Genomic DNA, 15,158 nt, shown 5'->3' with positions numbered 1-15,158 from the left:
TTAGTTGTTTTGGGGAGCCACAATGATATCACATTAGTTATAATAATATTTTTCCAATATCGTTTGTCAATGTGTGTTGTAGAGGGAACGCAGCAAAACAGCAAACAAATGATGCAGTAACCAAATACACTATAAAGATAGTATATTGGTATATAACACCCCGCTTCAATCAGTTGTTTTGGGGGGCGACTGGTATACCCCACCAGTTATAATTATTTTTTTCCAATACCATTTGTCACTGTGTGTAGCAGAGGGAATGCAGAAAAACAGCAAACAAATGCTGCAGTACCCAAATACACGATAAAGAAAGTGTATTGATATATAACACCCCACTTCAATCAGTTGTTTGGGGGGTGACTGGTATATCACACCAGTTATAATTATTTTTTCCAATACCGTTTGTCACTCTGTGTAGCTGCAGTATCGCTGCAGAAACGCTCACCAGTCATCACCACTGCTACACAATACAAATCCACTATAATATGCTTTCTAAGTTAGAAAGTATATTAAAAGTGTATTACACCCCTCTATACTGCACACCTATCAATAGTACACCTATATCAGTCCTTAAAAGGACTTTTGTGGACCTATTTGATAGCGTTTTTATCCCTAACAGTCTGTCCCTGCTCCACACAGCAACCTTTCCCTACACTGACAAAAGACTGAATGTAAAATGGCGACCACATCAGGTCTATTTATAAGGTAGGGGTTATGCCCATGTGCTGAAACTTTTCAATTGTCTGTCCTGTACCACCTGATGGATGTGACAACACAGTGCTGCTGTCTGAGAGTGAGCTGTTCAAAAGAACATCCCTGTGTCAGTCCAGGCCCTGCGCCGGACAGAGAACAGAGAGTCTGAAAGCCAGACTGTCTGGCCTAAAACTGTACCTCTCTGGCCACGATAGGGCCAGGCTGCTGTGGAGGTCCTCCTTTCGTCACTGATAGATTGCCGCAATCTCGCGATGCGCAGTGCCGGTATAGTGTTCCTTCCCTGTGCTGGCATCAGCCTCAGGGAAGGAACTGCTCATGCGCGAGCTCGCGCATCGCGAGATTACAGCAATCTATCGGTGATGAAAGGAGGAGATTTTGGAGGACGCAGGCGGTGCTGGGCTCCTTCACAGGCGGGCGTGGCTGGGCACCAGGAAGGTTCGTACAGACCCTTGGGCACCTTACAAGACAAATTTACATATCTCTAAAATCCTTTTTTAAAGAAAATAAAAGCACACAGCCCTATAGGACAGGTATATTGCGGACATGCTAGTGGCGATCTAGCCGTGCACGTCCGTATCTCTATAGCCTAAAACTTGGTGACAGAATCCCTTTAAAGGGGCGGTCACTGTGAAAGTCACTGTTAACCACCTCAGCTCCCCTAGCTTAAACACCCTTAATGACCAGACCACTTTTTACAATTCTGCACTACACTACTTTCACCGTTTATTGCTCAGTCATGCAACTTATCACACAAATTAATTTTACCTCCTTTTCTTCTCACTAATGGAGCTTTCATTTGGTGGTATTTCATTGCTGCTGACATTTTTACTTTTTTTGTTATTAATCAAAATTTAACCAAATTTTTGCAAAAAAATGACATTTTTCACTTTCAATTGTAATTTTTTTAAAGAAAAAAGACATCTATAAATGAATTTTTCTCTAAATTTATTGTTCTACATGTCTTTGCTAAAAAAAAATATTTGGGTAAAAAAAAAATGGTTTCGGTAAAAGTTATAGAGTTTACAAACTATGGAGCAAAAATGTGAATTTCCGCTGTTTGAAGCAGCTCTGACTTTCTGAGTAACTGTCATGTTTCCTGAGGTTCTACAATGCCCAGACTGTAGAAAACCCCCACAAATAACCCCATTTCAGAAAGTAGACACCCTAAGGTATTTGCTGATGGGCATATTGAGTTCATAGAACTTTTTATTTTTTGTCACAAGTTAGTTTTTTTATTTATTTTTTTCCTTACAAAGTCTCATATTCCAATAACTTGTGACAAAAAATAAAAACTTCCATGAACTCACTATGCCCATTATGAAATACCTTGAGGCGTCTTCTTTCCAAAATGGGGTCCCTTGTGCGGTAGTTATACTGCCCTGGCATTTTAGGGGCCCAAATGCGTGCAAAGTAGTTTGAAATCAAAATCTGTAAAATATGCCCTGTGAAATCCTAAAGGTGCTCTTTGGAATGTGGGCCCCTTTGCCCACCTAGGCTGCAAAAAAGTGTCACACATCTGGTATCGCCGTACTCAGGAGAAGTTGAGCAATGTGTTTTGGGGTGTCATTTTACATATACCCATGCTGGGTGAGAGAAATATCTTGGCAAAAGGCAACTTTTCCCATTTTTTTTATACAAAGTTGGCATTTGACCAAGATATTTATCTCACCCAGCATGGGTATATGTAAAATGACACCCCAAAACACATTGCCCAACTTCTCCTGAGTGTGGCGATACCACATGTGTGACAATTATATGCAGCCTAGATGCGCAAAGGGGCCCAAATTCCTTTTAGGAGGGCATTTTTAGACATTTGGATCCCAGACTTCTTCTCACGCTTTAGGGCCCCTAAAATGCCAGGGCAGTATAAATACCCCACATGTGACCCCATTTTGGAAAGAAGACACCCCAAGGTATTCAATGAGGGGCATGGCGAGTTCATAGAATTTTTTTTTGGCACAAGTTAGCGGAAATTTATTTTTTTAGTTTTTTTCTCACAAAGTCTCCCTTTCCGCTAACTTGGGACAAAAATTTCAATCTTTCATGGACTCAATATGCCCCTCACGGAATGCCTTTGGGTGTCTTCTTTCCGAAATGGGGTCATATGTGGGGTATTTATACTGCCCTGGCACTGTGGAGGTCATTGTTAAAGGGGCGGGTACTGTAATGGGGGAAACTTTTGATATCTTTTTACGGCAGCCGGAAACATAAAATGAAATAGATGAAATATACCCGTGCGAAGCCGGGTCCTTCTGCTAGTATCTTATATATCTAAAAATGAGTTTCTGTCTGTCTGTCTGTCTAGATGCTTGTCTGGATGTTCTTTATGCGCAACCAAATGACTAGACCGATCTTCACCAAATTTGGCACACAAGTACATCAAGTGTCCAGGAAGGACTCTCTAGGACTTACTGTTCCTGAGATATTCCCAAAAAATGACCTAAATTAGCCAATAGAAGACAGCAAGCCTTTCACTTAAATCTGAACTGCCATTTACACGGTCACATGTCCCTTATTAGCCAATAGAAGCTTGTAGGTCCTACTCCAGGTTGCCATAACAACTGATCTCAGGTTTTTGTTTTAGCAGTTCCCAGGTCCTGAAATATTAAGTCATATGACATATGACGGCACAACTACACTGATACATGCAGGGGCCACATTAAACGGATGGGCGCTGTGGAGTTCACTGTTAAAAGGGCGCAGGAAGTGCGGAAGTCACTGTTAAAGGGGCGGGCACTGTAGAAGTTACTGTTAAAGGGACGGGTACTGTGGAGGTCACTGTTAAAGGGGCGGCCACTATGAAGGTCACTGTTAAAGGGTTGTCAATCTTAAAAGGGCGGGCACTGTGGAGGTGACTGTTAAAGGGGCAGCCACTTTGAAGGTCATTGTTAAAGGGGTGGTCAATGTTAAAGGGGAGGGTACTGTGGAGGTCACTGTTAAAGGTGTGGTCAATATTAAAGGGGCGAGCACTGTGGTGGTCACTGTTAAAAGGGCAGTTATTGTGGCGGTCACTGTTAAAGGGGCGGGCACTGTGGAGGTCACTGTTAAAGGGGTGGGCACTGTGGAGGTCACTGTTAAAGGGGAAGGCACTGTGGAGGTCAATGTTAAAGGGGCGGGAACTGTGGAGGTCACTATTAAAGGGGCAGGAACTATTAAAGGGACAGGCAATGTGCAGGTCACTGTTAAAATCAAGGTGAATAGAAGCCGCACAAAACGGTATCCCAGAGCTTGTATGTGGAATGCAGCAGCTGTATCCAATACCACGGATCCCACGTGGACACAGAACAATTGTAAAAAATGATGTTACAGCAGCATCTCCAACGATCTCCTTTATTGTAGTATTTCAAAGCATATGTGCAGACAGATAATGCAACGTTTCGGCTGTCCTCAGCCTTTGTCAAGCATACAATGTACAACAATTGATTCAACATATAAATAGTAAAACACTTATACCGCCCCCAACAATCCACTCCAATCAGCAGTGTGTGGGCAGATACCCATCCACCAAACACAGACATCCCATTAGGCAGAAATCCCAATACTTGTTTTGCATAGTAGATGATCGCACTTGAGTTCTTACCTTCAAGGAGTAATCATGTCCCAATACATTCCAGCTGCATGTTGGCGTTCATCAAGCGCTAATGCACATGTCTGACTGTAAAGCGTCCTGTGTGTACATGGCAACATTGCGCGCATGTCTAGCATCGCGGGAATCAGCAGGATCTCATTCGCACTCACATGTTGATAGCTCCGCATCACCAGATGTCATCATGGTCACCTGACCTATGTGTTGTGAGCAGCTCGTTCCTCCCACTTGCCTGACGTCGCGCTGCAGCATGCTGCCAAGGACACACACTCGCTGGTTACTAAGTGCAATCCAATCCCTCAAAAAGAGTAAAAAAAAAAAAAAAAAAAGAATGCACAATCCATATGATAATAGCAGCTGGAGCGACCCTTGTGGTACACTATGGTACGATCAGCCTCAATGGACACAAAAATGTCATAGAGTGCAATAAGAAAAAACCAGCACAATGTGAAGCTCAGGGGGCAATTACAGTGATACACATTGAAATCATTTGTTGCATGTACATACAAAATCGTATAAAATCTATACCTGTGTATAAAGGGAAGTACTCTAATTGATCGCTGCAACATTGTTCTCCAAATTGAGTCCATAAGGCTGCATTGATCTCAGAGAATATATCTATTTAAGTTTTTTTTTTCCCTCAATATTTTGTCCTTATCACCTTCTCCTGTGAGTGTCCCCACTGCGACTATTACTCGGAATCAAAGTAGATTGATAGAGTGTCCACGCTCGATGAAATGCCTCGCCACTGGTTTGACCAGCATCTTCTTCCTAATTGTATTCTTGTGTTTATTGATCCGTTCCCTGATCTCCGTCGTGGTCTCGCCCACGTATATGAGACTACAGGGACACTGGATCACATATACAACGTATTTTGATCTACAAGGGAAAAATCCATTAATTCAGAATTTTTTGCCACTATATGGATGCGAAAACGTATCACCTTTCATGATACTGCTGCAATTGCAATTGGACAGACATGGAAAATTGCTATTCTTTCTAGGGGCCAAATACATTTGTCCATTCTCACGTAGCTCTCCAACAGCCGTCTTAACCAATTTATCACGTAAATTAGTGTTTCTTTTGTATGCCATCATTGGAGGAACCCTAAATTCTTTAATCTCAGGCAATCCATTCTGCAAAATATGCCACTCCTTCCTCAGAATTCCTTGCAAGACGATCGGTCGAACGTGGACTCCCTATCAACCAACATAACCTTCTCCCTTGTTCTCCTCAGAAGTTTCCTAGGAGAACCTCTTTCTATAAATTTGCTACACATCTCATCAGTTCTTTTAGAGAAGTCATTATCATCTAAGACAATTCTTCTCACACGCAAAAGTTGGCTCCATGATAAGGAGTCCACCATGCGCCGAGGATGATAGCTGTCATGAGTAAGTAAGTTGTTCCTGTCTGTAGGCCACTGATAGAGATCAGAAGCCTATACGTGGGGGAGACCGCGATGGAAATCAGGCAACAGATCAATAAACACAAGAGTACAATTAGGAAGAAGATGCTGGACAAACCAGTGGCAAGGCATTTCATCGAGTGTGGACACTCTATAAATTAACTTCTAATCCGAGTAATAGACGCAGTGGAGACACAAGAGGGGGTGATAAGGACAAAATATTGAGGAAAAAATAACTGGATATATACTCTTAGATCAATGCAGTCTTATGGACTCAATTTGGAGTTCAATGTTGCAGGAATCGATTGGAGTACTCCCCTTTATACACAGGTATAGATTTTATAAGATTTTGTATGTACCTGCAACAAATGATTTTAATGTGTATCACTGTAATTGCTCCCTGAGATTCACATTGTGCTGGTTTTTACTTATTGTACTCTATGACATTTTTGTATCCATGGTAGCTGATCGCACCATAGTGTACCGCAAGGGTCGTTCCAGCTGCTATTATCATATGGATTGTGCGTTCCTTTTTATTTTTCCCCCCTCTTTTTGAGGGATTGGATTGGACTTATTAGCCAGCGAGTGTGTGTCCTTGGCAACATGATGCGGCGCGACATCAGGCGAGTGGGAGGAACGAGCTGTTCACAACACATAGGTCAGGTGACCATGATGACGTCTGGTGATGCGGAGGTATGAACATGTGAGTGCGAACGCGGATTCCCGCGATGCTTGACGTGCGCGCAATGTTGTCATGTACACAGAGGTCGCTTTGCAGTCAGACATGTGCATTAGCATGTGAAGTTCAATGTTAAAGGGGCAGCCACTATGAAGGTCATTGTTAAAGAGGTGGTCAATGTTAAAGGGCCGGGCACTGTGTACGTCATTATTAAAAATGCAGGCACTGCTAAAGTGACGGGCAATGTGGAGGTCACTGTTAAAGATGCGGTCACTGTTAAAGGGGCAGGCACTGTGAAGGTCACTGTTAAATGGGCAGGCACTGTGGAGGTCAATGTTAAAGGGGCAGGCACTGTTCAGGTCACTGTTAAAGATGTGGTCAATGTTAAAGGGCCGGGCACTGTGTACGTCATTATTAAAAATGCAGGCACTGTTATAGTGGCGGGAAATGTGGAGGTCACTGTTAAAGATGCGGTCACTGTTACAGGGGCGGGCACTGTGGAGGTCAATGTTAAAGGGGCAGCCACTGTGGAGGTCACTGTTAAAGGGGCAGGCACTGTGGAGATCATGTTAAAAGGGCAGGCACTGTGGAGGTCATTGTTAAAGGGAAGGGTACTGTAGAGGCAGGGCCGGCTCCAGGTTCATGTGGGCCCTTGGGCGATAAAGCCTCAGTGGGCCCCCCTGTGCTAAGGCCCCTTGCAGACAAGCGTTCCTCCCGCAGCGAGTCCGCATCGCAGCACCCGGCCTGACTTCCCAGCACTGATGGGATTCACATAGCATTATATTGATTTATGATGCTATGTAACCCTTATAGTCCTGGAATGTATTAGATGACACTAACAGCATTATGCCAGTTATCCAATACATTCCAGAACTTTAAGGGTTAGATCAATCAATATAATGCTATGTGACCTCCGGCAGTGCTGGGAGGTCAGGCCGGGTGCTGCGATGTGGACTTGCTGCGGGAGGAACACTACTCTGCAAGGGGCATAAGGGCTCTTTCATACGAGCGGATGCCGTGTGGGTAATCCGCTGCGTGAAAGAGTGCCAAGCCCCGTCCAGGACAGCAGAGACACGGAGCAGTAACATGATTGATAATGCTCTTTGCCTCTCTGTGATCATTTTACTACAAAATCACAGTGACAACTGTATCTCACTGTCATTTTGTAGTAAAAATGTCAGAGAGAGGCAAAGAGCATTATCAATCATGTTACTGCTTCGTGTCTCTGCTGTCCTGGACGGGGCTTGGCACTCTTTCACATAGTGGATTACCCGCACGGCATCCACTCGTATGAAAGAGCCCTTAGGCCTCATGCACACGGCCGTTGTGCATCCGTTGCGGTCCCCAATGCACGGGCAACGTCCATGCAGTGGCCGGGACGAATCCGGACCCATTCAACTTGAATTGGTCCGTCAACCGTCCGCCCCCCGCAAAAAAATTGAATAAGTTCTATTTTATTGGGGTGCGGAGGCACGGCCAGAAATACCACAGAAGCACTCCATAGTGCTTCCATGGGGTTCCAATCCATGCGTTCGTTCTGCATCTCTGTGATTGCGGACCCATTCAAGTGAATGGGTCCGCATATGTGATGCGGAGTGCACATGGGCCGGTGCCCGTGTATTGCGTTGTGGACCTGCCGTATGCGGGCCGCAATACAGCCATGGGCACACAACGGCCGTGTGCATGAGGCTTAAAACAAACTCCTATAAGAAAATGATAATCAATAATACACTTTATTGTCAAAAATTCATAAGAGGAAAATTTCCTCTCATGAATTTTTGCCAATAAACTGTATAATTGATTTCATGTGTTCTGGTATTTTCTTATAGGAGTTTATATTGTGTTTTAGGCCGAATGCACACGTCCGCGTTCCACGGCTGTGAGCGGTCCGTGGTATCCCGGCCTGGCATCCTGCTGAGAGCAGGAGCGCACGGCGTCATTGGTTTCTGCTATGACGCTGTGCGCTTCATGCCGCCGCTGCACTACAGTAATACACTCGTATAGATCATACCAGTGTATTACTGTAGTGCAGCGGTGGCATGAAGCGCACGGCGTCATAGCAGAAACCAATGACGCCGTGCGCTCCTGCTCTCAGCAGGATGCCAGGCCGGGATACCACGGACCGCTCACAGCCGTGGAACGCGGACGTGTGCATTCGGCCTAAAACACAATATAAACTCCTATAAGAAAATACCAGAACACATGAAATCAATTATACAGTTTATTGGCAAAAATTCATGAACTGGTCTTGGTATGTGACTGTTACTAGTTCACCTTAATTCTAAATTTAAAACGAGTCCAGCAGCAGCATTCAGCTCCTCCAGGTTTCCTCTGGGCTGGGCGCCAGGTTTCCTCTGGGCTTGGCTATGCGTCCTGTCTTCTGAATCTTCTGCAGCTGCGCCGAGACGAGTCCTGCTGCTGGCCGAGGGCGGGCTTACAGTCAGACTCAGAACTGTGCCTGTGCGGCGTGCGCTGCTGTGGAAACCAGTACTCACGCCGCACGGCACACAGACGCTCTGCCTGGAGACAAGTCAGACTGATCATGTGAGAGAGGGGCCGGGCGGCGGGCGCTGCGCAGCACGAATTAACTTGTATGTAAAAATTTTAAAGGGGCCGCCGCCGCGCCGCGGAAACGAGTGGGCCCCCTAACTTACAGTGGGCCCCGGCACTTGCCCGGGTATGCCGGGTTCTGACGCCGGCCCTGTGTAGAGGTCACTGTTATGGGGGAAACTGTTGATATCTTTTACGACACATGGAAACATAAAATGAAATATACACGTGTGAAGCTGTGTCCTTCTTCTAATATATATATATATATATATATATATATATACACTCACCTAAAGAATTATTAGGAACACCTGTTCTATTTCTCATTAATGCGATTATCTAGTCAACCAATAACATGGTAGTTGCTTCAATGCATGTAGGGTTGTGGTCCTGGTCAAGACAATCTCCTGAACTCCAAACTGAATGTCAGAATGGGAAAGAAAGGTGATTTAGGCAATTTTGAGCGTGGCATGGCTGTTGGTGCCAGACGGGCTGGTCTGAGTATTTCACAATCTGCTCAGTTACTGGGATTTTCACGCACAACCATTTTTAGGGTTTACAAAGAATGGTGTGAAAAGGGAAAAACATCCAGTATGCGGCAGTCCTGTGGGCGAAAATGCCTTGTTGATGCTAGAGGTCAGCGGAGAATGGGCCGACTGATTCAAGCTGATAGAAGAGCAACGTTGACTGAAATAACCACTCCTTACATCCGAGGTATGCAGCAAAGCATTTGTGAAGCCACAACACGCACAACCTTGAGGCGGATGGGCTACAACAGCAGAAGACCCCACTGGGTACCACTCATCTCCACTACAAATAGGAAAAAGAGGCTACAATTTGCACAAGCTCATCAAAATTGGACTGTTGAAGACTGGAAAAATGTTGCCTGGTCTGATAAGTCTCGATTTCTGTTGAGACATTTAAATGGTAGAGTCCGAATTTGGCGTAAACAGAATGAGAACATGTATCCATCACGCCTTGTTACCACTGTGCAGGCTGGTGGTGGTGGTGTAATGGTGTGGGGGATGTTTTCTGGGCACACTTTAGGCTCCTTAGTGCCAATTGACCATCGTTTAAATGCCACTGGCTACCTGAGCAGTTCTGAAGGCAAAGGGGGGTCCAACACTGTATTATTATGGTGTTCCTAATAATTCTTTAGGTGAGTGTATATAAAAACACGTTTTGCCATTCAGTTAATGTAATATCTATTTGTAAGTCTTCAATCCTTGTCATTTTTGAGTCCCATTATCCACTTTGCTTTGATAAAATATTGAAACATGCAGTATACAGTATATTGCATCTGAATAGCTTGTTTAAAACATTTAACAGTAATTTGTATTAGCAAGCAAGTTGCATAATATTTCTGAGATTATATAATCTCAGTTCAAGACAAGCCTTTACTGAGGCATGTGAATTAATTTCTCAACCAAAATCATTTATATAAACAGTCAGGGTCAAATTAAAGGAGTTATTTCACAAAGATTGTTCATCATGATCTGTCCACAGGATAGATATACTGTAAACAAGGCGGGTGTCTAAATGGGTGCTGCCAATGTGAATCTGGAGCATAAAGTTATTGTATACAATTTTATTACCATAAATCCTGCACAGAATAGGTGATAAATAATGGTGGGAGCCCTCAATAACAAGAGGTCCCAAAGTCCTCTTTCTGAATGGAACTGTAGTGCATATGTTGGTCCACCGCACCATACACTTCTGTGGAGTTAATGGAGCACTGTCTACAACATTCTTATACAAATATAGCAATGGAAAGCACACTGCCACTGCATTCATAAAAGGGACTTGGGGACCCTTTGTTTTTAGGATTTTGGTTGAGATAATCACAATCTGTTTTCACTTATAATGTGAATAGAAGATTAAATATTTCATGGGATAATCACTTTAAGGATCTACTGCCCGCTATGAACTTTACAACATTCACACTGAAGGGGGTTTCCCATTTTATGTACACAAAGTTTAATCATTGTATAATGAGAAGTTATTAAACTTTGGGGGAAGTATGAAAGTTATTGAAAAATAAAAATTAGGAAGCAAGTTGTCTCAGCAACTTAAAAACTTGCGAATTTTATTAATCTCTCACTACCTCTGTTTTAAATCTTCACCACCTCAAGATTTCTGTATGCTGTCAGTGTTGCACACATGCTGAAAGTATGGTCAATAATTCCAATGTGCGAAGGGAGCGGGCTGGGTGAAAGCAAAAGTGTTTTTTTTTTTATAATTTTTTTTATTGATTTAAACAATAAATCTACAGGCTACAGTAGCTTGAGTATACAATACTTCTTGACACATCGAGTTAAAAGTAAACCTCATTCAGATGTAAAAAAAAAATGTGGACACTGAAGATAGAGAGAGAGTACATTGTACAAATGATTGTGTAGAAAATGAAGAGTAGCGAAAACAAATATCAAAGTTCAAAGATGGAGGGGAGACAAGTTTGCAGCAGGTTGAGGTGATTACATAAGAGGGAAATGCAAGGGAGACCAAATAGACTAAAATAAGTTTCTGTAACCCTTCCAGGTGGTCCAAGTAAAAGGAAACTTTTTTCTAGTCCCTAGTTCCCAATTAGAAAGCTCCTCAAGGCGATAAATTTGGTCTACTCTGTTTCTCCATGGAAGGGGTTTCAGTAGAACGCCACAATGTGGGGATTAGTAGGCGGGCTGCTGATAGCATATAAGATAGGAGAATTTTTTTTTGATTGCCCGTAGCAGTTAAGCCAAGGGATAAGAGGGCAATTTCAGGTGTACATGTAGAGTTAAATTTACATATATTATTACACGTCTGGAAGATTTGTTTCCACCAAGCCAGTAAAGGGGGGCAAGTCCACCAGATATGCATGAACGTGCCTTTATCAGAGCCACATCTCCAACAAGTATTGGGAACGTCGGGGTACAGGAGAGCTAACTTATCTGGAGTTTTGTACCACCTAGACAAAATTTTATATCCGTTCTCCTGCACCCGGACGCCCCTTGAGAGTTTGTGTGGGGTAATGAGAAGTGATTTGATTTCTCTGTTTGAAAATTGTCTCTCCAGGTCTTTTTCCCATAGACCTACAAAAGCGGGTTTAATCTCTGTAAGGGGAAAATTCTGTTTTTTATAGAGAAGAGAGATCAATTTGGGGGGATAACAGGCATTGGTCTATAGCATGGTTTTGACATACCTTACACTCTCCCCCACAAACTTTTATGTCATCCCCGATATACGCAGACTTTAGTATAAGAACCATTCTCTTACCCATCTCCCAACAACCTTATTACTTCTGTCCTTTTTTTCTATTTAATAAGGTGGAATACCCATGGTACATTACCAATACAGTACAGCATAACCACTTTCCCTTCTACCTAGTTTCATCACTTGAAGCTATTTTACCTGGAATGTCTGCAGTAAGAGTGCAAGAAATTTCCGTTTGTTAACCACAGAACATAACATCTAACATTTTCAACATAAACCATAGCATTATAGGCATGGATATGGTTACCAACTTTGGACTTAGGTACCAGCCAGGGAAAACTGGTGGTGTATAAACACAGTCTATGACCTGTACTGCTGCATTGCTGGCAACACTACTCGGTTGATCCAAAGTGTCATAAGTCAGAGTTTTTGTCTGTCTTCTTTTCCTACTGGGCTGTATCCTGTGTAGCGGAAAGGCATCTGAAGTGAACTCGCCTCCGTCGCTGTCAACCGTCTCTGTTGGTGTTTCTGGTGAAGTGTCTTCTTCTTCTGTATTTCCTGATGAACATGCAGTGTGTTCAGGTTGAATCACAGGCTTGTCCTCTGTAGTTTACACTGTAGCTTCCTCTGTAATTTCCTCTCTAACTTCCTCTATATTTTCCTCTATAGCTTCCTCTGTACTTTTCTCACTCGTTTCCATCTGGGCAGGGTAGAACTCTGCTGCTTCAGGATTCAGTTCTATGTCTTCCCTTGTGTGATATCTCTGGGTTACAGGGATGAAAGATCTTCATTGTTCTTGTTCAAGATCAGATTCATCTTCTGATAGTCCCTCAGATGTCTGTGTCGCTGGTTGAGGAGTCTTTGAAACTTGGCCTCGTCTACTGGGTCTGTCAGGTATCTGCTGACCTTGGTCGACGGGTAAGTAATCGCAAGGCAATAACAAATTGCAGTGCAGAATTCTTGTTCGGCCTTTTTTAGTTACTGGCTTTACCTCATACACTGGGCTGTATTCACACTTTTTCCTCAGGACAACATGTACAGCGTCTTCCCAGAATGATCTCAGTTTTCCTTACAAGGACTATACTGCCAGGTGAGAGTTCTACTCCATGAGTGTTTCTATCATAGTGCTCTCTGTTAGCTACATTTTGAAGCAACCAGTGATCCTATATGTCCACGTTTTTACATACTCAGAGTGATTCTTATATTTTTAGGTTACTGGCATGTCAAACATATTATCTATTGGTAACCTTGGAGATCTCCAGAACAGTAGAAAAAATGGAGAATACCCCGTAACTTCACTTTTGGTGCAGTTGTATGCATGTATTACCTGGGCAAGTGAGTTCTTCCAGTCTTTCTTGGAATCTGGCCAAAGGGTCCGAAGCATAGACAATAGAGTATGATTGAATTACCTTCTGGATGATATGGAGTCATGTGGGAGTTCTGAATGTGGCAGTGTTTTCCTAATGCCAAGAATAACTGGTTTCAAATTCTTTTACCATGTAATGGTGGAGTCTTGTAGGAAATCCAAACTTCAAGACAAAGTCACTAAAATTATAGGTCAACTACTACCAGATAAACCACGGATTACATATACCAGAGCCCCCAATTTAGGCCTACGTCTAGCACCAACAATCAGAAGAAACACGACCAAACTAAATCAAAGCTGGCTTTCACTACAGGGTTTCTTCAGGTGCGGGAAATGTAATAATTGCAAAATCACAAATTTTCCTAAAAAAACAACAACAGTTCATTCAACTATCAATACATATAAACATGAGATTCGAGAACATCTCTCCTGCCACTCCAATAATGTCATCTATGTTCTACAATGCCCCTGTCACAAACAATACGTTGGGCGTACTAAAAGACTACTCAAAACAAGAATATCTGAACACATCTCGAATATAAAAAAGGGCTACGAACTACATTCCGTCTCCAAACATTATAAAGAACACCACAATTGTGATCCATCATCACTTATCTATGTAGCCATAGAAAAAATTACACGTCAATGGAGAGGCGGGAACCACATAGCCGCCATGTCAAGGTCCGAATCCAGAAAAATATTTGAATTCAATACAATGATTCCTAAAGGTCTCAATGCAGAAATGGAAATCTTTGGCTTTCTATAAAAGAACGGAGACTCTGCAATTGGTGGGGTGCCCCCTCGGAAATTGGGGTCGTAGTCCGGCTGTCTACCAGCACTCCGACCCCTCCTCCCGGGTGGGCCCCTCCCCATAAACACTTTCCATCACGCAAAGAACATTTCCCATCATGCAAATATTACATTCCTCTAGTTAGTACTTCCTTCTAAATATGACAAGAAAGTACAACAGCCTAACGCAACTCCTAGACTGTACATTATAGACTGCAACCACTCTCCTGCGTTATGACCGAATATATAATCATTTATAGCACCATCCACCTATTATAATAAAATGAAGGTCATTTATTTTTATTTTTATTTTTATTTATTCTAATTCATATTTTTTATCTGAACCTTCATGCATTGATATATATAAATATATCTTCTATTTTTATATTATATAATTTCAAAATTTTATTCCATCTTTATATACGTTTTTGTACCCGACTAATTGTCCACTCATTATATTGGATTATACATCTCATTGCTTCCATTGAAGATTTATTATCCAAAGAAAAGAAGAAGAGAGAAGAAAGAAAGAAAGAAGAAGAAAAACCTTTTTTTAAACAACTTTTTTTAAACAACCTTTTTTTTAAACAAACTGTTGACCACTCCCATATCTGAAAAAAACTTTAACCACACCCATATCCACTAATTGGACCTAATCAGATGCATCTATATTCCTAAAAAGAAATAGGCTACTCATTCCCACTGATGAAGGAGCAGGAAGCTCTGAAACGCGTATGGGGCATTGAGTAAGCCTATGACATCTAGCTAGCAACGAATAAGAAGGATCCCACAACTACAGATGAGCTCCGGAGCTATCTATCCACTTCCCTCCTAAAAAGCTACAGCGTCTCCACTTCCCGCCATTAGCCTCCACGTGGCAAGC

This window comes from Bufo gargarizans, chromosome 4 (assembly GCF_014858855.1).
Source record: "Bufo gargarizans isolate SCDJY-AF-19 chromosome 4, ASM1485885v1, whole genome shotgun sequence".
NCBI lineage: Eukaryota > Metazoa > Chordata > Amphibia > Anura > Bufonidae > Bufo > Bufo gargarizans.
Note: the sequence above shows the minus strand (reverse complement) of the source record.